Raw genomic sequence first — 22,834 nt, 5'->3', positions numbered from 1 at the left:
GGGCAGAGATCTCTTGAAAATCTCTATTAACGTCTCGAACAGAGTGTAAGAACCATAAGAAAAATCTCAGAACCAGTAACTAACACCGTTTAAAAAAAACTCCGGTCCCCACTAACGTACAAGAACGACTCGGTTCGCTAATTGTGCGTTGTCGAGGCGAAGAAGAGTCGCGAGAGGGGGTTGAAAAGGAGGGAAGAAAGGACAGTGGGTCGAGAGTCGATATCCATGGAGCCAGAGGAAGACCGACAGACGATTTCCGGTGATTCATGCGAAGGTTTACAAACTGTCCTATACCCTGGGGCGCGTGCATACACGGCTGTCTGCATCTGGATACGTCGTGAGTCGAGCAACGGGTCCTTTCTCTTGGGGTAGGTCGTCGTGAAAGGGGTCGTTGAAATTTCCGGTTCTATAGTCGACAAACTCGAGCACCAAAAGCCGCCTGCAGGTATATTTCCCCTGCGCAGTGTGTCCAGTTCCAGTATGCTTTCTGCATAATGAGAGGTGTGGCGGAGGATGGGGTGGGCTTGGACCGTCGGGGGAAGAGAATTGAAATCCCGTGCCTTCGTGCCACGGTAGCGGAGTCTCCCCTAATCGATGACGAGCGAGTAATAGGCTCTGCCCTTTGAGAGACTCCGCGAAACCCTCCCTTTCTCCACCGACAAAGCCTTCAACCCTCCTGGCCTTAGTTAACGCGACTGGAATTTTCCTTTCGTGAACATACGACGAGTCGATGAACGATAGCGATTTGTATTCGATAGGGGTGGCTGAACATTCTGAATATCGTGCGTCAGAATATTCTTCGACTTGAGTATTCGTTAGCATGATTGGCATTGAAATTAATATTTTTAATTTGTCAGCAGTTTTTGTATGCAAAAAAGTCTGTTGAATATTTTGTTGTTGTTGTCGAAGAATACAGCTGTCTCTACACGTATGTAAAATTTTATGCATTCGTAGGATAAACATGGGAAACGTATTATACTGTACGCATTTCATAAAGCGAAGCCGTGATATTAATATTTTACTTTGTACGAGAGGATACGTTTATTACGCATTTTTCATCATGTAGATAAGTACTCGTCATTTCATATGTAGATCCACGATTGTGAATTTAAATTTAAATTTAAATTTTAATCATTCCGGGTTCGAAGTACGTATGCTTCAAACATACATTAATTATAATTAACTTCCTTTGACGTTACAAACAATCTTCATAAAAATTCTTACATTGAAATATCAATTTCAATTTCATTCCTATCAAAATTACTATAATGTCATACCATTTCTGTATGAAAAAAATATTCGTCGTACTCTTCTTCTCGCTATCGATTCATTATTAATGTAATAGTTTTCTGGACACGTTGACCACTGGCTGTAAGATTCGAGTGAAACAATGCGAATTCCCGAACGGAAGAGTACGATGCATTGGTTTCGTTGGGTTTTTCCGTGAATAATTGCGCGAAACACCCGTAACTCAATGTCGCAACTCGAGCCGCGATAAATAAACCCCACGAATTTGGCAGTTGCGACTCGCTGCGAACAAACTGCCCTCAGTTACCCGTAACTTTCTGGATAGACGTTGCGAGCGAAGTTGGACGATGGTCGTTCGTTTCGACTGCGCAATTAGCGGAGTACAAATAAAACTGTGTAACCCCCTGAAACGTCTGGCGCCTCTGTGAGAAACTTATCTTTTCATACAGAATTTTTCAAAAAATGTAAACCTCTCGGAGAACGAATTTTAAACGGCTTTCTGTTCGTTCTAATTGAATACATGCAAATCAAAGCAATTTCTATTAAAGTCTCGCTTTAATATGGTATATTTTGTAAATTTAAGAGCGAACGAAAATGTTGTTTCTAAAGTCGTCCCAGGGGCTCCGTGTCCCGCATTAAATCCTGTTCTGCAGTTTAATGTACTTCCCTCGTACATCCAATTAATAGGTTGAAACGCGGCGAGTTGCATAGTAGTCGGAACGAAATTAATTGGCGGCTTACGGGTCACCGTGGGACTATCCCACCCCCATACAGTTTAACTACTCCGCTTGATCTCTATTCCGCTCATAGACTTTGAAATAGGACCGCACAAATACCCAGCAATTCTATGTAGCCCACACCGAACCATTTGCTCGCGATGCCGCTAAATTTGGTTCAACTTCGGGAACAACGAAACTTGAATTCAACATAAAAAAATCAGTGTTAGACAGACTAGAAACTAATGCGAAGTAATTTTAATGTCATCAAAAAATTGCACAAACTGAAAACGTAAAAAACTTGTGGTTCGCCCTAATAACAATCTTTATTAATCCGAAGATGACTCCAATCTCAAGGACAGAAACCTTTTATTATTTACTCGGCAAGACTTCTAAAAATATCAATTGGCCGTGCATCGCCGTTTTAGCGTTCGAGAGAAGTCTTGAATTATAAAGTAAACACCGTTCAACCGAAATGCACTTTATTTCCGTCGCGATTTAAATAAGTAAACGATATCGACGCCTGCGACAATTCTTTGGTCGCGGCATCGAGAGGTCGACCGACAGTGTTCCAACCGTACTTTCGATCCTCCTCGATTCCCGTTCCATAGACTCGAATTTTCACGCGGAGGAGTCCAATTGAAAATAAAACTTCGCGAGTTTTCATCGTTCGCTGGAGAATCGCGAGCGCGTCGGTGTTCTGAGTGGCATTAGACGGAAAAGCGTGGACGACTAAACCCTCGCCTGTATAAATAGCCTCGTCAAACGTCGAGGTCGATCGACCCAGAAATGCCAGAAAGGTAATTGAGAGGTTCTAGCCAGACGCGCGGCGAATAATAGATCCGGCGGGCTGGCTCTCGATCCTTTGCGGTCAGAAACGAATAAAGCGTTGTTTGATCTTTCGCGGCGCTACCGACAGACGCGACATTTGCATTTCCATTACGATACTGGTAATTTCCATTAGCACAAATCAAGCGAGCGTGGATCTAGCCAGCGCTAACCGCGTTGCGGTAGCTCGCAGGGGCTTCTCTCTCTTGCGGTTCGACTTCAAACGACGATAAGCGAACCTCGAGCGACGAAATTGGTGTATGTAAACAAATTGACAAATATTGAATTGGTAGTTGTAAATTATAGGGTTTATCGGGCATCTTTCATTTTCATACTGTTTTATTGGATTCAGGGATATTAACACATACACAGTGAGCCCCACTCTCTACTACCCCAGACGTTTTCTGACTTTTAAGTAATTTCCTACGGATTACCGTAATCTCGCCCTATATAATATCGAATGTCAGAGGAAGGTCGAAGCTGATCGTTCCGAATGAACGTCATTAGTTAGCCTGACACGGTCGTTCGGCACTCGATGAGATGGCACACGCGAGAGGCGCGCAAACTTTGCTCGATGGCTACATTCAGCTTTCAGTTCAATTGCCACTTTGCGCGAAACTCGCCTTGAAACGAGATATACTCCCCCTACCCTGTTATCCGAACTACCGTGACACCGTGAGTACGAACGGGACAAAGCTTCCTTGCTCGATGAACGCGTAGCATACGACGCCAGCAGAGCGTCTTCGAATTTCCATCCTTGACGTGTCGAGTCGACGAAAGTGTTTCTCCTGCTTGAAACTCGCGCTCCAACGTTTGTTCGATGGAACCTGCCAAGAACAATACTCGCGACGCTCGTACTCGCAGGGTTTCAGGATTTCTCGCGTTATTTACCAACGTACCGAAACAACATATCGCTGGCATTAACGTTGGAACGCGTCGACGAATTTTTCTTGTATTTTTGACCGTTTGAATACTCTACGCAACCTCGAGCACAAGTGTATCGACACTTCGTTGATCGGAATTACTTGAAGTTAATTGTAGTAACGTTATTAAATACAGCACAGAGATTAACTTCTTCGAGGATATCGTTATTTATTATTAGACAGTTTCTAAAAACGATTCAATTTTGTGTTCCGTACTACGATAAGACGTTTATTCTGATTTCATCGAAATGTCTCCAGTAGAAGAGCTACCTTCCAAAATAAATAAAAAAATGTAGCATCGAGAAGTTACAGCTCCCTTTTCGATACCTGTAATAAAAGTTAACGTCGAGTCGGGACTGTGTTTGCTCATTGCAACGAAAGCAAGGGAATTTCGCTATAAAATATTTAGTCACCCTTTCCAGAGCCCGGGTTATGGAAGTAAAATATCGTAGATATAGAAGAGGCTCAAGAGATTCAATTTCTGGAACGCGTACTTCGAGCAGGAACGTCGGAGTTCCAATCCTTTTCTCGATAGGTACAATAAAGGGACATTGCAACGAGCCGGGCCTTCGGATGAAAATTTCAATGAGAATACTTTCATTTCTCTATGCAGAATTCAGTCCATTTTCGTCAAAGATATTATTCGAAAACAAAAAGAAATTTATGCAAAGAGAAGAAAGTGCGTCAGTTTAATTTTTATGCAAATTCATATTTCTACAGGTTCAGATAAAGAATTGTCTTCTAAAGAGTGTAATACGTACTTCATTATTGATATTTGATATATTTTCGAATTGATACATATATCTTCGTACATTTTCCCATATTTTTACTCGCCATAAATTCATAAACATTTGCAGTCCTATTATCATATCGATTACAACAAATCTTCCTTCCATTAAAATGCCAACATGATTCCGACGCGGTAAAATTTGTTCGAAGTACCAGCTTTCAGGACCGTTAAGGAATTTTCCCAAAAGTCTCTCGACGGTTCCGGGACGCGCAGCTTCGATGAAGTTTCAAGGTAGTTGCCGCGTAACCACGTGTAATTTGGCCTGTAATTTCGAGATGTTATCGTTATAGCAAGCGGGCGTGCTCGATACGCCTCATTGTAGTATGATGTAGGTCAATGGCGGGGATCCGTCTCGAAATTTCAAGCAACCAGTTACGGTCCCGTATTGACCATAATCAACTTCGGGACGAGATTAACGGATCGGATTATCGTAATTCCAGTTAACAGGGAAAATGTTCCGAATTCTATTAACGTCCACCTGCTACCATCAGCCTCGACTAATCGCCTTACCGACGAATAATCCTAAGGAAATGTTTAACCAGCGATCCCACGACCAGAAATATCTCGAAGACGGTTTACGAAGTAACAACCGATGGAGAAGTTGGTTGCCGTTATCGATACACTGGATTTCTATACGTTCTACGAACGAGCGACAAGATTCGAGCTGGGGATAGGCAAGCAATGGCGAAAGCTCGGTATCACCGAAACGTATGATACGACACAGTGGCTACGTCTCTTTATTTGATCGATAGTAGCCAGTTTCGAAGGAATCGTTGAATTAGGGGAACGGAGCGCCGGGCAGGGAGTTTTTTCATAAAGGGCGAGGGACGTCTGAGTGCGCGGTACTTAATCGCCATTGTGAGATTTCTCGAGTGCGCTTCAGCATGAAGATTCCCCTCTATCTAAGGGTGAAAGATACCCTCGTCGGCTTCTGAGCATTCCGCGACCCTTTGTGATTCGGTGACCTATCTTCGAGGGCCGTGGAACACAATGCGAAGCAACGTTAAAAGTACTTGAACGGGAAACAAAAAAATATGAGGATTGTTTCACTGGAGCATCCTGCCACGGAATATTTGCGGCTCTCCAACCCTGAAGTAAGACGATTTGCGCGAATCAAGGAGATTTCATCGCGGAAATGGTCTTAAACTTGCGGCACGCTCGGGGAAACGAAGTCGGGGGCTGAACCGAATGAGGTGTTAAGAAGGAGTTCGAAGGAATATTTTCTCAGGTAATTTTCTCTGTAGTATCTAACGCGCGAATCTTGGTCTGTGCATTTATTAAAATAGTTACAATGATAAATGTAGGGATGACTAGTGCAATGGTACCGAATAGATCATAGTCGATCCAAATATAGTCAATCCCAACCCCCAAGAACGCCAGGAGTTTTCGATACAGCGCTCCTTACGTTTCTCTTCCAACTAATAAATTTTAGTATCCCTCCCATCTCTGATGGCCTGGTAACCACGAATTATCCTCGCATCGATTGATTTTCAATCGCAAAACCACGGAAAACGACGCGTATGGGAGGGAGTCATGCAAAATTCATAAGACCAATCGACTTTTGTCCGAGGCGGTGGATTTACGAGCATAACCGAACGCGAACGGTTAGATCGCCGCGAGTTCACCCGGAATAATCCTTTCCTTTTTTCATTTCCTTCGGGGCGCAAAGGGTGGAGCAGGGGAAAAAACGGGGTCGAGACAAAAGAAGAAACGGCCAAGACGGTAACTTTGAATTCCTCGTTCTCTTCGAGTGGAATAAAAAAGTTTTTTTGAAAAAAAAAAAGAAAAGAAAAATTAAAGAAGAGTCGGCGAAGTATTCGCGAAGGTGGTGTCTTACTGATTTCCCCGGGGGTGTAATCCATCTCGAGTCGCCCTCCCTGCGCCCTTTGGTTCGTTCCCGATTCAACGAGGATCGGGATTATGGTCGTCCGCGTTCGCGATCCACCGCGGAAACGTAATTAACGGTCGATGACGAAGAAGCGTTTTCCATTTTCGCCATGAAGAACCGGATGGACCGAAGTTCCATTTCTCCGCGGAATCGACCTCCCTTTCGGGAGGATGGCCTGGCTACTGGTGATTATTTTTCAGTGTAAACCATAATATTTGTTCTTCTCTCTACCCTTAAAAAAAAAAAAAAAAACATTCTAAACTAGACAGCAGTTTTAAAAAATACAATTGCCTCTACAATCAACACATCATTTCAGTTCACTTATGTCATACCCCCCCCCCCCCCCGCTCGACCCACGACTGATCTTCCCTTGTCCCCCCAATGCATATCACACTCCCGGCGCATTCCCGGTCCATTCGTAATTAATTTTGAAAGCAGAAGTGCATCGCGACAAAGATCGTCCAGAGTTCGTTTCCCGGCTCTGTGCCGCAAGATTCAATTAAAAAGTGCTTGAATGAAATTCTCGGCGTTACCGAACGGACCATTAAGGCTCGCCTTTTCCGACCTGGCCTCGGGAATCCCTCGCGATTCGCTGGCGAAAAACGTTCAATACAATTAGAGCGCTCGTTATTCGCCGAACGATTTAAAAGGTCTTCAATTACTTCGAAAAGAACGTTCGGTAAGTTATTCCGCGAGACGTCGCAAAAGTTGCCGTTAGGACGGTCGGTTGGATGCATGAGTGGACGATCTTTCGATGATTCGTGAAAATGGGGCGACAGGGTCCGAAGGGAGGGGGGAGGTTATAAACAATAGATGCAGGCGAGGGGTCTTCATTATTTTCAGGCGATCGATTTCCTTTCGGAAAGGTCTCAAATTGAACGAACGAGGGCGTTTTTAAGGATTCGATGCGCCGTTCGTTATGTAACACTCCAAAATAACCGCAGCTCTTTAACTAAAAACGATCCCCCGTATCGATAATCGATACGCTTTAACCAGGTTTCCTCGTAATTCTGCCAATCTTCCGGAGAAATCAATCGGCTCGATATCGTCGGAGCCTTTTTCCCTTGGAAATTAGCGGGCGTTTCGTGGTGTTCGCGACCCCGTTCGTAGGCGGAAACGAACGACGCAGGGAACGGGCGTCCCGACGTCGATGACGCGACGTCTAGAACGCGTCGATCTATTACCTACACTTTATACCCAGTCGGCCTTTGTACGGGGAAACCGAACGTCGAGTGCGCCGGATACACGTAACGCGACGTCCCCGTTTTCGCCACGGAATTTCCTTCTCTCGGAGGGAAAGGCATCGTCCACGTGGTTCGTTACGAGCTGTCGAGCATATAAAGTGGAACGAGTAGAGTGTGATCCGTGCAAAAATATAGCAAATAGTTAAGGATAATGCGGTGGATCCTGTCTAAGAGGCGTTGAGTCTAAGATAGGGGAGGTGGGCGAAATTTGATCGATAAGGCTAACATCTCAGATATTTAAGAAATGCAATAGCTCGATTTTTGTTATGTTCTAATGTTTTCGACTCTCCCAACCCTTCAACTATCGGGTTATTTAAAAACTTTGTATTACTAGTCTCCTCGCGTTTTTTTTTTAATTTTATTTTCGCAGTAGACTACATATCTCAGCCCTTTATCAATATTATCCTCAACACGAAACTGGTCCTGTGCATAGCTTTAGAGTCGTTTGATCGCCAGAAAGTCGCGTTAACAAGGAAAATACGGGGAACTATAAGAGTTCAAGTTTGAATTGAAAGAACCACGCTTCAAGAATTCGCAAACCCTTTATCAGCACCTATCGCTAACCAAAAGCTTCACCACTTCCCTCTTACCTTGTTAAATCGGTGTTCCTCGATTCCCAAATGCTCACCGATCCAGAATCTCCTGGAAGAAAGAAATCTCTTTCAATGCCTTCAATTTTATTATGTCCTAAAGAAATTACGAGTTAAATTTTTGTCAAATTGGAGTCGACAGTTTCTTCTTCTAAAAGAAGATGTTTAGGGTTGTGTCTAAGGGATGCATGGGAGAATCCGTGAATCCCGTCGAAACGGAGGACACAGTGTACTTTTTTTATTCAAGGATTTTCGACTAAGCACCACGGTGTGCCCGCATTGTCGCGTATTATTATCGCCGGGAGGCAGCTCGAAAGCCCGAGCGTCGGATTCGAGCACAGGAAAGCTCTTCGGATAACTTTGGACGACACGGCCTATTGTTCCAGCGTCGAGACTTAACGGTGGCGCAACGGAAAGCCTCACGGCTTCGCGAGCCAAAGAAACACGGACGTTGATTAAGGGGACGCGAGAACAAGGCCAAACGGTTCCTTGTTTGAGTGCCGGAGACAAAAATCGTACCACTTAAGCGATAAGGTTCTTTTTAAACGCGATGGTGAGATCATTGAAAGCTCATTGCATTAACAGGAAATTAATTGTATACGTTCATGGAAGTTAAAAGGGTTTAATACACATAATTCGTAGCATTTAAACGAGCATTGCACGATAATCACGTAGAAAGAGTTTAGAACCAAATAAGCACTATCAATTTGTCACCGTGGAACGATATAATACCGATCGAAACAGGGTCTCTGAACGACTCTGAACGTCCAGTAATTAAATGGCAGGGGGGTATAGTGTGTATTCAGAATCGGCGAAGGAGCCGTTGGCGCAGCAATGCATTAATTAATCGCGAAGAACGAAAAGGAGACGACCGTGGCGCAGGAGTCTCGGGGCTAAGTGAAAAGTAAGCGGAAAGCGCAATTCATTCGGCTCGCCTGACGAGTATTTGCGAAAGACAATAAAGGAGAGTCGAGTGAAACGGGAGCGCCACAAGTGCCTTTTCCTCGAGTGCCCGTCGTAGCTGAAGATTTTGGTTCGAGTCGGGGACTTGGAGAAGAACGAGAATCGGACAAAGTCGTCGTAAGGGAACGATGTCCTGTTCTCTGCGGAGAATCGAAATGGACAAAGGAGCCAAGAACAAGGAAAAGGGATCTGTGCCATGCGTCACGCTTTTTATTGTACCGGGGCTCTGGCTTTGCGAGGGGTCCTTTCAGAAGGAAAATTTGCAAATACGGGCAGTGGAACTCGGGGAGATTGAAACGGAATGCGTCGATGGCCAGCTGAGAATCGAAGACGAGCTTCGATTCAACGCCAGCGTTCCGACGGGAATTTCCAAAGACTATTTTTAAAAGTTAACTTTTTCCCCTGTTCGATCCTGTTCTTAGTACACGCGCCGAAGCATTTCGAATGCATCTGGCATACGTTTGGCACGCGACGCGATCCAAGGAGTAGATAAATGCCGGTTTTCGAGCCTTCGAGCGTCTTAATTTGTCCACGTCGCCACCCTTTCCGTTGACACGCGGAAAACAAACGATTACGAGGGCTCGTTTTATTTTCGAGTATCGTGGCCGTGCTAACGGGTGTCGCAGTGAGATATAACGAGCTCCAGCGAGCAGCTCGAAACAGCGATTAAGCAGTTAGCAGGGGTAATTAAGATTCATCGTAAGATTCGGCGCAATTAAAAGATAAGAGCACCGCGATAAACTCGAAACGGGCCAGGATAAGAAACGTTTCTTAGTTTCCCTCGCGGAGGTGCGAGCGAGAGCTACGGGTAGGAAATGGAAAAATTGTGGAACGCGCTTGAAGCAATTTTCCGTCGCGCTTGAAAATCATGGCAACTTTGTTTGGCGACGCGACGAAGCTCTGAATGAAACGATAAAAATTCCAGCGACAAGCGGAGCGGATCGAAGGAGAATAAAACTGTGTATCCCGGGAGTAGAAACAGATTAAAATTTTCTGCGCAACAGTTGTAACGGACGGGGAAAAGTTGCGAGAGAATGCTGAAAATTTGAACGCGCCGGAATTCCTCGAGAGTGGATTTTCGACTTGTGATTATACAAAGGCACTAATGATCAGTATTTTTATTCGATTTAATTTGTTTTCCATCCTTCGTTATCGTAACTTGTTCACTTTGTAGTATTTTGTTTCGTATTTAAATTCATTTTATGCTTTTCTTCGTAGGAGGACCGAATTAAAATGTCTGGAACGTTCGGTTTGGAGCACGTTGTAGTACTTTTTCGTATGTAAATTTATTTTATATTTCCTTTGTTGGGAGGACCGAATTAAAATAGTTGAAACGTTCCGTGCCAAACCGTTTGCAGAACATTCTTATTAAACAGTCCACTTTTCAAAATATAACATAAAAAAAAAAAGGAAATCTAGTAATAAAATATAAAATCAGAAGTACTCGAAATAAAAGTCTCGGGCGAATTTTCTCGGGAGAGTAAAATATTAAAAACAGCAAAGTCTTTAACATCCTCAATGATGTAAGTGTAATCCTTTCGTGTAAATAATGGACGAGTTCGTCAAAATGACGATAAGTCGGCTGTAATAATAATTCCCATTACGAAACGCGGACTAAGAGCCGTGGGAACGGCGACGAATCGGACAATCCCGCGGGATTAACATTTTACCTCGTTTAAAAAACAAAGGGAAGGGAAAAGTGGCCAGCGAACACGTTGGAAAAGAAGAACAGAGGACGGATTAATTCGATTCGCTGTTCCATGAATACCGACGAACGGCTGTCGTGATCGCGAGGGCCGAACAAACGGGAAGAGATCACGAGTATATCTTGCGAGTTACGCAAAATCCAATCGAATATTCAGCGAGTGGAATCCATATTCAATCGGTCGCGGAAAGGAAAATATTCGGGATCCGTCGAATTGTCCTCGCGAGAAATAAAGAATGAACGAAGCTTGTGTCGAGCTCTGCAATTTTCGGATCAACTGTCTGTCCGCTTTGCTGTTCGGCCTGAGAACACCCTGAGCGATGCAAAGTGGGGAAAAGGCGAGAGAAAAGTTTGGTTAGAGTTGGAAGGATTTATTTGATTCCTTGGAAACACGGTATTTTTTCAGTAGACGGTCACCGTAGCACAAGTAGCGGGGAAGAAGATGAAACATTGCTAGTAGCACTATTTTTCTAGATGCTTTATTTTATTCCAGGCGCTCTTGTAGAAAATTTAATTTTTTTCTTCTTATAGAAAACAAAAAAACACCAATTCGTAGAAATTAGGAATTTTATTTATGCCACGCTCTCGTAGCACGCAAATAATAAATTTATCTCGCGAGAAAATTCCGACTCGTAGAGAAATAAATCTGCCTTTAGCTCCCCAACCAATCAGAAACCAGAGTAAAGGAAAATACGTCGCCGCGAAGTAACAATTTCCACCCCTAATCGTGGTGAGACGTCTACGCGAGAGGTCGGATAAGAAAAAGCCACGATAATTTAACAATCGCGTGTCCCAGCGCCGGGATTAAAATTCAGCCCGCGAGTGGGAAGAAAACGCAGCCTTAGGAGACCAAGAGTAAAAAAGGAAGGGAAACGGAAGGAGGGTGGAGGAGGAAGAAGGACAAAGGAAACCCCAGTTACAAGATTGGTAGAAGGATGGCCGCCCACGCGTTTGGACGGCTGCTCGTTTCGTAGACGGGTCACGTAGTCGCCCGGAGATATTTATTATCCCGTTTAAAAATTTGCATCGAAGAATCGGGGTGACTTATCGCGGCCGATGTTGCTGCTTCCTCTCCTCGAAGCCACGAAAACTTTCGGAACTTTATTCTCTTTCGATGTTCTCGTAACACACCCGCCTCGTCTCTGTATTCAATTTTCTATCGAAAAGGCAATAAATCCGCGATGAATCAGCGTGAAATTATAGTTACCGGGCCTCCGTCAAAACATGTAAATTCTGAGCACGATTTCATCCCCCCCCTGATTCAACGCGAAGACAATTTTAGGGGGTCGTGATTTCTTTCACTTGAACGCTCTGAAGATTTCATAAACGAAATGTGGAGAGAAATATGGTCGTGGTTTGTTATAAATTATTGTAAAGGTGACTATTTCTTGGGTCTTGAAACTCTAGGTAGATATTTAACGAAGTACCTCGAAATTGTAGGAAACTGACAGGAGGTAATTTCATTAAATAATTTTTTCCGTAAGTAGCCATTTTCAAGGTATCCATTTATAAAAACTGCATATCAATTAACGGTAACAGAAGAATCGTGATATAGTAATGTGATATTAAATTACAAAACAAATAACATCGGTTGAGATTTGCAAAATCCAGTACGATACATTAAGTGTATCTTTTAAATGTATCTTTAAGCGTTATATTTTAAGTATATCTCATCCCGAATTATTTACATTTATAGTACAGCAAAAAGAAAAGTAAAAACCGATTTGATTTGCCACACACCACCGTCTACCATGGCACGAAATTGTTGCCTCGGAGAATTTCGACGGCACTTGGCATTAGAACGCGATAAGAGCCTAGATTGAAGGGTTATCCTCGCGAATTCCGTTTCATCTGGTTAATGCACTTTGCCCGAAGTTCGGAGGTCGAAGTTACGAGGGTGACGATCGGAGTAGTTGTGCCGCGTACACGGCTGTATTATTAATATGAAACGCGGCGGGGAAACTTTATGCATTTTCCAGGAGCCTGTACGTGCACGCGTTCTAAATCTGCCTTGGAGGAAAAATGAGCTGATAAGGAACTCGTCCCATGGTCGGGTTCCTCGACGCAAATACCGGAAACTTTCCAGGAACAATGAAACGTCGAAGAGAAAATGCTGAACGCGCGTCGGCCTAGCCTAACTCTAAATATAGCGATCAATTTTTTTTTTTTTAGATCGAGAAACCCTTGGTTCATGGTTGAAAAAAGAAATTATATAAAAAAGTGCAAAGCGCCAGATCAGCCTAACTCGAGATATAGCGAGGGATGTCTGCTTTTGGATCTGGAAACCTTTCGTTCATGGTCGAAAAGAGAATTGTATATGGAACAAAGTGTTTACAGGGTCTAGTTTTAGTATGACGGTTACGAGCGCTACATGTTGGTAACTAATATTCATTGATATTTTCGTTGGGACATGCACGTGATATTAAAAGGTAGCTTCGGTATGGTATGCAAATAGTGGAATAATATTTAACATGTATTCGATAATATGTAGATGATATTTGACTAGGAACGAATGATATGGAGTCCAATAATACTTGGTAAATATTCAATAATACGTGGAGAATAATGCCAGATGAACCAATGTACCGCAAAAATTGAAGAGAGAGTTTTTAATTAATATTCATTGGGACGTCCATATGTGGAATAATATTGTAAGATATTCAACTACAAACGAATGGTATGGAGTCGAAAAATAATGAAGGATACTCACAGGAAAATTACCCAAGCATTAATGGTCCCAAAGGAACTAATGGCACACAGAAATTGTAAAGCGATAGTTTCCCCAGTACGCTATAAAAATGATTACCAATATGTATCGCAATTGCTTAACTATGATTCCAGCACTACTGGCGCGTACATTGCGCTCCTAATTAACATTTACCACTACCGTCACGGGACTATATAAAAAAGATAGAGTGATACGCAGCATCCGGGAGTCAACAGTGCCTGGTGAACGACGGGATCGATGACGTAGCGTGAATTCATAAGCGTTGTTATTGTAATTAACATACACGTCGGCCAGACTGCCACGGATAGAAGCATCGAACCCGGTAATTAATTTTCGTAGCTGCTATCGGTAAATTTCACGCGTGTCCATCCCGATCGAGTCACGGAGCTTAATGTACAAATAGTGCCGCGCTGGTGAATAAGTTGCGTCGATTCGCGTCACAAAAGAGCATAAATCAGAGGCGAAATTCTCGTCTGGGGAAAAACGTGAAAGACAAAGTGGTCTGCTGGTTGAACGAAAATTAAAATTTTAGTTGCGGTGAAAAATGACTTTTTCTCCTATACTGGTATAATTAACTATTTGCAACGTTGGTGTTCATTACATAAATGTACTTTGTGTTTCAGGTGGAGAGAGAGAGAGAGAGAGAGGAACAATTTATCGCTGAAAATAGTGGATTATTGGTGGACCAGTGGAAGTGTAGAGGAAGTCCAAGGGATGTAAAGAGAAATGGTAATAAAATTCAATTTAGCGATAAGAAGTTTATGTATCGAGTAGTAAAGGTGTACACATTTTCTCAGGTAAATTCCTTGTATCATACAGCATTACAGTGCATAAAGTATCAATAATATAAATCATATATCAAAATAATCACGAAGCAAGGACGTAGTAATCACTGTCTTTCTACGGAATAAACATCGCTATCGCGCGTTAATTCCATTCGTTATCTATCGCTCCAATAAAATGGAGCTCTCTCCCCTCCGACGCGAACCAAGTTTCTTCCCCACGACTTGAGCACTTCAAGACCCGAAACGTTAATAGCGTTGAAGATTCCTCGCAGTTCCAAGTTCCCCGCGAACTTAGGTGTTTCTTCTCGCGTAAATTGCAACGGTATAATTACGAATTCAATGCTCGCGAGGAGCATTATCGATTCCCCGGCAAACCGAGAAGTCACACTCGCTTTCCCCGAACGGATGGGACTGCAGTTTCGTGGGAAGCGTTTTACAACGCGGAGATCGATTAGGGCGGTAGTCGGTGGAGGGTCCTGTGTCGAGGGTAAACCGATTGAGACTAATCAATTGGGCGGAAGTGGTCCTAATGTAAACCTAACCCATTGCCTCATGGACAAACACGAGATGGTCGAGTGTCCGGCTATCGAGGACCTGTCATTTGTCCTTGGTCGATCGATTGCCTGGAGGACCGATTCGAGCTTGATTGTCCCTTGAAAAATCTATCCTATCCCTAGGTAAGTCTCTGCTGGGATTATACTCGATCGAGTCGTTGAAATTTGAATCTTTCTTAAACTAAAACCGAAAATATAGGTTTAGAGGGCATGGAAATAATTTTTATAACATCTTGGATAGTTGAAAAAATAGTTGAAGCTCTTTCACGCTTCGCCTGTGTACAGATTTTCCTCGAATAAAATTGATGTAATTAAAAATACTCACCAGCGAGTGGAATAATATGCAACGTTCGACCGTTTGTGATAGATCGGACGCCCTTTTCCCCGTTATGCTTTCTCGCGAGTGACTTTGGAGGAATTAAAGCCACGCTGGGAAAGTTTTAATCGCTAACGCGAGTTGGCTTCGCGTGCAAACGCCCTCCCTCGGGCCAATTGGTTTTGCGCGGCCGAAAAGTGGCAAGCAAAATTTAGTCTTCCCCCCCTGTATTTGCTTTCTCGACATCGGGCCACTTTGTGGCCTCTTTCTGGGGAATTTTAGTTCGAGTGCGGCATTCCAAATCGGTGGTAAAAAGTGCGAGCGTCTATACGGCGGAATATAAAAGTATGTTATAATAATAAAAAGGAATACAAGAGGCGCTAATAAAAATACGCATAACGTAAGTGTAAGAACGATTTATTTCACATAATTTTCCATGTACATCCTCGCAATCTCATTTACAATTTAAACATCTGATTAATCACTTTTGTACTCGAGCACTCTTTCAATTGTTTCAGATGTATTCCAAGGTTCTTCTAATATTTTTACCACCCGGTTGGAGAGGACCGCAACACATCAAGGTCTTCTCGACAAACGTATCCTTGGCAAATTTCCCAGCTACAGCCACGCTTTTCTCTTCAAAGCCATACCTTGTTCTTCTACTCCTCGTGGTTCGCGATATTAACAAACACATCCCTGAGTCAATTACGCCGGCTCGTCTCGGTGAATCTTTTCGGCGAAGGTTGTTCCACGCTGCGAAACGTTGCAATTAAATTGGTGCGCTTTAGGGATCCGTGCGTGAGCCGTGTTAAAATGTGCAGGACGCGTGTCGTGCATATGTAACAGATGGGAACGAGACGGAAACGTGAAATTGCGTTCGATTGGCCGAGGTACAGCTCGAGAACTCCTGAGCCAGTGGTGTCACCGATCGCAGATCTGGCTGGTGACATTTCTACGTATTAATAACTTGTGAATATAATTAAACTGGTGTATATAGGAATGGTTTCTAGGGCAATGTCATATTTATTTCCACGATTCGAACGGAGTCCTCTTCGGGAACAATTAATACTACGAGTTATCATTAAATGTGTTTGAATGGGACTGAAATATGACGTTGCTCGCATGACGTTGTTTCGTGAAGAATATTTTTAGCTGGTAGGGACGAAAATGTGACAGGCAGCTGCTAGTCTTGTCTGAGATTCTACCGGTTAATAATAACCCCTTCTTCAAGCTTTTCCTGGGCTCATTCGATGCGGTACTCTCTTTCTGCGTGCTCTCGTACGGGACGGTCTCGCTATATTTCTGTCTACCGTGAGGATGACGGTAAAAAGAACGAAAAAACGCGAAATACGCAAGGCTCCCACACGAGGCGGCGGCCCCTTTGACGATGAAACGAACCGTCGATGGATCTAACGAATCAAGTAGTTCGACGGATCATGAACATTCAGCGACCTACATAGGTGACTTTCCATGAAATTGTGGATGAAATTAATGTTTCCAATTGTAAGATAAATTGTTGAAATAAATGATACGACAATATTAAGGGTAATTTTAATTTTCTCTAGCATCTTCTCATTTCCCTCACACTTTCTCCTCGTTTCCCACATACTTCCTAACACTACCTGACATTCCCTTTAATCTCCCTTCATTTCCTGACACATATCCTTTCATTCTCTGGCCACCTCCTTGCTCATCATTGTTCTCTTAATACAAAAGGTAAGTTTCCAGCCAGAATTAAAAGTTATGCCACTTATCTCCTGACACAAAAAGGTAAGTCCCGAGCAAGAATTCAGAACTACGCCACCTCCTCGCGTATCTTGTTCTCCTGATACCAAAGTGTAAAATCGGTCCAGAATTTTGATACGTACCGAAAATGTGCCCCTTGAATTAGGCAACCTATACCAACAGGTATGTCGAGCCGGTTGCCTGCTCGCAGGCGCAAACGTGCCACCTGTTCGCATATCATGTGCTCCCGATACCAGGAGTAAAAAAATCCGACATTTCCCATCACAATTTTTAGAGGAGCGATTCGCATCATTGTGGAAGTTTGGTGAGGGGCGATTTGCAACATTGTTGCATTTGCCAAAATGCAAAATTGGCCAGAATTCCGAAATGTTACGGAAAACTAGCCCCTTGAATTAGGCAACCTATGCTAACAGACATGTCGGACCGGTTGCCTGCTCGTAGGCGCAAACGTGCCACCTCATCGCATATTACGTTCTCCTGATACCAGGAGTAATATTCTGGCCAAAAATTCGATACGTACCAGATTTCCTTCGTGCCACCTTCTTCGCGGATCATGTTCTCCCGATACCAGGAGCCAAATTCTGACCAATATTCGATACGTAAGAAAAAAATGAGGAACTGGTACCATAGGGCTTAGAGGGAAATTAAAGGGAAAAATGCTAGGAAATGCAGGAAAATTAATGGGAAATGTGCCAGTCAATGAAGAAGAATTAATGGGAAAAGTAGCAGGAAATGGAGGGAAATTAAAGGAAAATGTAGGAGAAATGAAAGACAAATTACGTGAACATTTTTTTATTAATTATTCCATTACAGAAATTAGGTAAATACATCGAGTACGTGTACGGTCCACGCGTATACATATCTTTTATGAGGAAAATTAGAAGTTGCAAATGACAAGACTGGTACGCCATATCTATTGTATTCGATGCATAAAAATCGAGCCTCTAAAATTAGCTCACTCACGTTCGAGCGTCAAGTACTACGCGACGTAAAATCGATAGGACCGTCTTCTAGCTGGATTGCGATTCAAACGGTCACCAAGGAAACAAGGGATAATAGTGTCCCTTCTCCCGAGTTAAAAATTCAAAAAAAATTCGACGGAAGCATCGAAAGACCGTGCTGGGTGTTATTTTAAACGAGATAAAACGAGTATAGAACGGCGAAGCTTCTTTCATTGGTCCATCTAATCGCGTTAATGGAACCTTAACGCCGCGATTCACAGACTTTCAAAGTGTGTAAAAACTTGGAACAAAAGGTCTCTGTCGATGCAGAAAATCAAGGTACAATTAGCGACCGGGGCGAGGAAGGGGGCGGATAATAAAATCGCAATGAACTAGAACGGGTTTTGTACCTTTTTCTATCGGCTCTTCGTCCCAGACGCTACCGATGCAGACGTAACCAACCCATTTCTATCACGGCGCTGATCCGCGCGAACTTTTTCCCCGTCATCGCGACGAGTCGCTGAAATAATTCCCGTTTATGGTTGGACACGAATCGCGCATATTTCATGAAACATTTATCCTTGGAATCTACAGATTCCTCGCAGGGCTCTTAAAGGACGAACACTTCTCCCCACAGAAATTAAAATATAAATATCGTAGGTTTTAATAACAACTCGCGCGTTACAAAAAGCTTATCATTCACGCAAAACTCGAAGTAGTTCACCGATCCCATTGTCTGTGCCAGTGCCTTCTAACCCAGCATCCGTTTCGATGATTCCTCGAGTCCTTCCTCGTCATTTCAGTTACGTCTTCAAGAACCTTCAGGTCGAATCGGTGGAACGAAGATGAAATGGAGTAACTTGAATCTTTGTCGCGAAGCTGGAGATAAAGATTGCCGCATTCGGAAGCACGGTGATTCCTCTGCGACGTCATGGACACGGCTAGAGAGATAGGAGAGTCCCGGATGGAACGTATGCTCGGATTCGCTAAACTCCCTCGCAGCATCCGGCTGTAAATAACGCGTTGCAGCGTGGAACAGAAGCGCTCGGAGCGGAGTGGCTCGCCGCGGCACACGTGGATTCGAAAGTTTCCGCGGCAGCAGGTCGTATCGGTGTAATTTCATTCAGTCGATTCAATGATTCGTAAACAATGATACGGCTTTATCGTGCACGCCGACGCCAACGGCGAATGAATACATTATGCATGAGAGGAACAGGGTTGTCGCCGGTTGTCCTGTTGTTCCGCGACAAAACCGGGGTGCTAAGGCCGTTGGCAAACAACTTTTGTCATCGAAAACGACGACGGGATGCTCCTCGTCCGGTTAACCCATTTTCCTCGGCCGATCTCCAAACGATTGTCGACCATGCTGGAATATTCATCGGAAATATCGAACTGTTGGGCTTCTACAGGAGCGTCTCGTGCATGCTTATTTATTTCAACGAGGGTTTTATTTATTTCACGTAGCTCAAGGAAGGACAGGATCGCTTCTCCCTGTGGGGCACCTCCAATAGTCTTCTGTTCAATATATTTCTCGATATACCTAGAAAAGGAGATAAACGTTCGTTTGTAATAGCAAACGATGCTCGATATTTATTTTCCATTATTATCACTGTTTACAGCAGCAACGAAAATGCACTCGGCGTGCAATTAATTATTGTACAATCGATGCACTGTAATAATACAGTAACGACATTTAAATAACATACCCGAGAGGTTGAACTCGCATGGAAATTCGAATTAATTTAACGAATCGTCAAATTTATGAAATTCATAATTGGAAAATAAATTCTGTAAAGTAGTATATGTATTCTAGCTAGTTCGAACTTCGAGCAAAGCGTTCCGAATAGATCAATTCACTATCAATTAAATCTGAAACCTGCCAATATTGCTCCTCTGAATGCACCTAACGAGATCCAACGGCGCTCTCCAGACAGCACAGATTCTTCGGATTTCCGAATCGAAAACTTTCCAGCGGCACCAGGCTTCTTAGAATGCCTGGAACCAGGCTCGACTACTTTCAAAGCTATCCGCGGACTCTCGACGGTTTGCGCGGCGAATACCAAGTACTGCAGGCGTCGGCGAACACGTGTCTTACCGGTGGCGTAAAACAGTACCGAGATTCGAATCTAGCTTACGTTTCATGAATCGTCGGCCACGGGTAAAATACGGAGACGCGAACGTGCGGCATAATTTAACGACACGCGCCACGAAACGTTTTGGGGGAGCGTGCCATTCGTTTAGTCGACGAATAAAGGTAGGTGTATGGTTATTCAAAGTGGATTCAAGGTATGTTTACGCGAAGTGAATTTTAATACGACGAATGAATTTCAGGGACGTCGTAGATTGGAATTAGAATATTAAAAGAAATTGTCTGCACTAAAACGCTAACTCACCGTTGAATTTGCGTTGTTCAGGCAAACGATCTAGTCAAACGCGATTTAGCCTAACTCCCCGAGCAGCAGTATCGTCTTCACGGGTACATGGCTCGTCAGGCACGGAATTATATCAGCACGCAAGCTCTCATCACTCCCGTTACAGAACTCGAGTTAAATCTCCCGTCAGAACTTTCTCTCGTTTCTGCAGTACACGGCGCGAAGCAATGTCTCGTAAATCGGATCCACGCTTAATCATCGTCTTCGTTTCACGCGCTCCGAGTTCCGCTTCGACGTGTCGGTGCCGCCTCCCCTCGTGAAATACGGTTCGAAAGGAAAGAATGAAATAAAGACGGTCCCTGAAAAAAGAGCGAAACTCCGTGAGAAGCTTCTTCCCAACTTAAAGAAATCCAGGATCACCCGTTTGTCACCGAGTTCTCCTCCGAACTTCCCCAGGGTTCTTCATCATGTTCCTAACCCCCGCGATTCGAGAGTCCCTCCGCGTGCGCGTTTGCAAGCCGGGTAAATCTTAATGTTGCTTAAAGTGCAATAAATCTCAAGCAACGTTCGATAGTTGTTGAAAACAAGACAAACCTAGCAATATCGACTTAAAAGAATTAAATTGATTCCCTGCACCAGGAACGAAAAGGAAGGAAGCGAAACTCGTTCTGGCACACGTTCGCGCCATAAAAGTTTGCTCAAAATTGCGACACAAACGTGTCCGTTCCCGTCGAGTATGGTCTATGCTCGCGAAATTAACGTTGGCACGATGCACGGGCTACTCGACACGCGGAACGAACTTTTAATTAATTGTAATTACGCGGTACGCCCTTGTCCCGTGATTTACTCGAGAGGACCAAGAGAAACGTTTCACGAATTTCACGGATTCGGTAAAGCGATTAATTTAAAGCACGCAAAATTTATAACGAGCCCTTTGTTCCGCGGGTATTCCCTCGACGGTGAAACGACCAATTTGTATTATCGCGACGTTCGCCCCTAAGAACGTCTGTTTTAATAATCTCACACATGCCGTAATGAGTTTAATACGCGTGTTGGTACGTCTGTCGTTGCTATATCGCGACTACGTTCTCTCAATTTTATTATTTATTCAAATAACCTGCAGGTGGGTCTGTTTATTGTCTCCGATCGTTATCCCATTCGAAGCGCGCGCATGGACCAGATATAATGGGCGATATCACGTTTAATATCGTATTTACGGCGGGAATTAATGGAACAGAAAATGTTGCAAATTGAATTTCAAAAGTTTCTTCTGGTATTAACATTTACGATAGAATCGATATTATCCGAGATATTATTCGGGAAAAGCTTTTATGTTGAATTCATTTCGTAATTAATCTTTTTTAATCTTACAAAATTTTAAAGATTATATACCAGGTGTCTTCTTTAATATTCAGCATCTATATCTCGGAATGATGTTACCTGAATTCAGTCGGCAGAAAAAATAAACTACACGAGTTCGCGTAGCAAATCTAGACGGCTCGCGCAGCGAAACAGGTTTAACGATTACGGGGGAACTCGTCGCCCGTCTTATGGCGGTCCATCTTTAAAGGAATAATGCCAATTATGGTTCGAGGGAGAGCTTAAACCTCGATGAAGCTGCGCTGGGAGCGCCAATAAGCCCTCGCGACCGTAAAGTTAAAATTGAAAGTAAACGATAGCGATAAAACGCTCATCCACGAGTTTCTCAGCTAGAGGAAAAGAACATTTTTATCTCAGGAAACGATTCTCGTCTTCTACCATCCGTATTTACCTCTTATTGTTTAAATAGTACCGTACGTTATTCTTTTCTCCGCTTGCATTTGACGTCGGTGAATTTTTGTTTGAAACATTTTTTTGCGTCAAACTATCAGAGCTGAAATATCGCGACGATCGATTCACGACTCACCCCGTACACGAGAGGAAGTTTATGTACGGTTACTCGTTCTATCAAGAGACGAAAGAAATGTCTGATACCGTGGACCCAATTCCCCCGCTTGGACAAAACGATAAATCACCCCCGTGTAAGTTTTCTTGCCGGGGTTCTCGTGCCGTGATTTCTTTCGATTAATCAAAGACGCACGTCCGACGGTTGGATTACCATTAATTCTCTCCGCCTCGACGAGGAGGTGTTCTCCAAAATTAATCTTTCGCTACACCGAGAGAAAGTCTGCTCGGAGACGCTTCGGGTTCCAACGAGGTACAAAGAATTTTCGAATCTCTTTGTTTACAAGTATCCGGAAGAATTATCACCAAGGAAACTTCGATACGTGGAACTAAAAATAAATAAAAAAAAAAAAAACTAAAGAGGGTCCACACAATAGTTACGTAAAAGAAAAAGTCAAGAATTGCTTTTCCAGCAGGTCCCATTTTGGGAGCAACTCGATCGTCCGGTTCCTCGAAGCTTCCACGGCGAATAAATCAGCGAGCGATTCGGTCAATATGTAGGGGATAGTCCAGCTTTCGTCTGCTCCTCGAGAAGGGGTTGTCCACCCTTTGA

General features: G+C 43.5%; 1 protein-coding gene and 1 long non-coding RNA gene across 7 annotated transcripts in view; one reads left to right on the top strand and one right to left on the bottom strand.

Annotated features, from left to right (window-relative positions):
• LOC128881340 (protein-tyrosine sulfotransferase) overlaps positions 1-22,834 on the bottom strand; it is a 154,468-nt gene that overhangs the window by 77,671 nt on the left and 53,963 nt on the right. For 5 of the 6 annotated variants that reach the window (XM_054132287.1, XM_054132290.1, XM_054132284.1 and 2 more), the window contains one exon: positions 8,228-8,279. The gene's annotated coding sequence lies outside the window, so the exon portion shown is untranslated. The remainder of the gene's footprint in view (positions 1-8,227; positions 8,280-22,834) is intronic. The other variant, XM_054132288.1, reaches the window with a different exon arrangement.
• LOC128881342 (uncharacterized) lies at positions 15,506-16,807 on the top strand. Its single transcript, XR_008458043.1, has 3 exons — positions 15,506-15,684; positions 15,797-16,433; positions 16,510-16,807. It is a non-coding gene; the product is annotated as an uncharacterized LOC128881342 (long non-coding RNA).

Source organism: Hylaeus volcanicus, chromosome 8 (assembly GCF_026283585.1).
Source record: "Hylaeus volcanicus isolate JK05 chromosome 8, UHH_iyHylVolc1.0_haploid, whole genome shotgun sequence".
In the NCBI taxonomy this organism is placed as follows: Eukaryota; Metazoa; Arthropoda; class Insecta; order Hymenoptera; family Colletidae; genus Hylaeus; species Hylaeus volcanicus.
Note: the sequence above shows the minus strand (reverse complement) of the source record. Positions and strands in the feature narration are given on the sequence as shown.